Here is a 2,500-nt window from a genome sequence, read left to right as displayed (position 1 = left end):
CGAGCGTGCCCGAGCCGGGGAGGCCGACTTCCGGACGTCGAGTTTGACCGGGGCGAGGCCGGGATTCCGTCCGGGTCTCCGGAACCGCCCCCCGGCCTGGGCCTCCGAATCCGCTCCCTCAAGGGCTTCCGGAGAGTCAAGGTCTACCAATTGCCGCCCGTGTCACGCGGTAGACCTGGAGGCCGCCGGGGACTCGGGGGCCCGGCCGCGGCGCCGGCGTCCAGGTCTACCCGTCCTCCCCGAGCCAGAGGGGCGGACGGGTAGACCTGGGCCACCCTTTGCCGGGGCGCGGGCGGAAGACCAGGACTCCGCCGCGGGCACCCCCGCCTACCCACCCCCCCCCACCCGTGGCCGTTCGGGCAGGTCTACCGCCGCGGCGAAGGAGCCCGGAACGGCGGGTGCGGGCAGGCCGTTTCTGCCCTTCCGGGGGGAGGAAAGGTAGGCCCGCACGCCCGCCGCCCCGGTCCATCGGGCCCTTCCCCTGGCGCGGGCGTCCAGGTCTACCGGTCCGGCGAAGGGTGGGGAGGCAGGCCCGCCCCACGCACGAGAGAGCTGTCCGCCGCGCCCCACCCACCCCCGGCCCCGTATATCGCGGGCAGGCGGAGGAAAGGGCGGTGGACCTGGACGCGGCTCCCCGGGGAAGGCCGGGTCTGACGCAACGGTGAGGTGGAGCGGGGAGGGTTGGGGGGGGGTGGGGGTGTCCGGGGTGCGGACGGTAGACCAGGACTCCTGCGCGGGAGCGGGGGCGGTGGAAGCCCAGGCTGGAAGGCCCGTTCTACCGGCACGGGGGGAGGGCCGGCGGGTCGGAACGGTGCAACCGCGCCCGGTAGGCTTGGGCGCCCTGTCCAGGTCTACCGGCCGCCCGGCCGCCCACCCGCTTGGCGCCAACCCGGACCTCCTCCGCTGAGGCAGGAAGGGGCTCCGTCAAGGCGGAGGGCGTGTCGCCCGGCCTGCCGAAACACGGGCGCCCGGGAGGCCAGGTCATCCGGCTCGCCCAAGGCCTCCGTCGGGAGACCCGGCCAGGTCTACCGGACAGCCCCCCGCCCGCACACGCACACGCACAGGTGGCAGGACCGCGCCACGCCCAGGGGACGTGTCCCCCGCCCCCCACGGCACCGTTGGGCGGAGGAACGGGAGGTGGACCTGGACACGGCTCCCCGGGGTAGGCCAGGACTAACGGCCCGGTGAGGGAGAGCAGGGGGTGGGGTTGCCGGGGCACGGGAGGTAGATCAGGACTCCTGCGCGCGTGGCGGGCGGTGGGGGGCGGGGAGGGTGGGGGAGGCCGGGCTGGGAGGCCAGGTCTACCGGGCGGGGGGGGGCGGGCCGGAGGGGCAGGCCGTGGGAACCGTTCGCCGCGGGCGCGGCCGGACGGCGGACCCGGGCTCCGGCGCGGGGTCCCCAGGCTGCAAGGGGTTCCAAGGGGCCCAGGTCTGCCGGTCTGCCCTCTACCGGCCCGGCGGTGGCCGGTAGACCTGGACCCCTTGGCCGCTACCGATGGAGGAGGAGGAGGAGGAGGAGGAGGAGGAGGCCTGGACCGCGGTTTGGGCGTTGTGGGGGGTGGCGGTGAAGGTGAGGTTGCGTTTTTTTGCTGCGTGCCTGCCATGGTGGCGTGCCTGCCCCCCCCCCCCACGGACCGTCGGGTGGACCTGGCCGCCTGCCGCTTTCGCGGGCTCCGTCATCCACCCCTGCCGGGGCGTGGGCCGGTCGGCCTGGTCTCCGAGGACGGGGAAGCCCAGGTCTGCCCGGGGCCCGGGGGTGGGGGGGGGGAGAGGAGAGGGGAGTCGTGTTCAGGAGGGGTGAGGACAGGGCGTCTGTACGCCCCGGGCCTGCCGCCGAAGCTCTAGGGCTGGGCGCCCGGCTCGCCGGGTGTCCCGCGACCGGGGCCCTGACGGTCACCCGCGACCGGGAGACCTCGGCGCCCCGGCCCCCCGAGCCCAGGTCTACCGGACCCCACCCCCAACCCCCTTGGCCTCGAGGGGCCCGAAGTGGACCTCCTCCGCTGCGGCAGGAAGGTTCCGCTACGGGGCGGACGACGGGTCGCGCGGCCTGCCGAGCCTCGGGCGCCCGGGAGGCCAGGTCATCCGGCTCGCCCGAGGAAGCCTTCGGCAGTCCTGGGCTCCCCGGCTTCGGAGGCCAGGTCTACCGGGGGGGGGCTCCGTTGCCCTGGGGCGAAACGAGCGCACGGCAGCGCCCGCGAGGGGACCGAGCGGGGGCGGTGGGGGGCAGACGGGGAGGCCCGGCCTAACGGCTGCCCCCGGCGGCCCGGTCAACCGGCCGCGGACGGAAGGACCTGGGCGCCCCGTCTGCCGGAGCCCAGGTCTACCGCCGCGCTCCCCCCCCATCCCGCGGGCCGGCGGTCAGGTCTCCCTGGGCAGGGTGACCTGGCCAGTGGAAGGACAGGAGGGCGGCTCCTCCCGTTAAGGGCGGGGCGGGGAGGGGCGTGGGCCGCGCCAGGGCCCAACCCCCCCGGCCTAATTTGGGGGAGCGGCCCTCCCCAACC

Source organism: Eublepharis macularius, unplaced genomic scaffold (assembly GCF_028583425.1).
Source record: "Eublepharis macularius isolate TG4126 unplaced genomic scaffold, MPM_Emac_v1.0 Eublepharis_25, whole genome shotgun sequence".
NCBI lineage: Eukaryota > Metazoa > Chordata > Lepidosauria > Squamata > Eublepharidae > Eublepharis > Eublepharis macularius.
The sequence above is the reverse complement of the archived record's forward strand: the minus strand, read 5'-3'. Positions refer to the sequence as shown.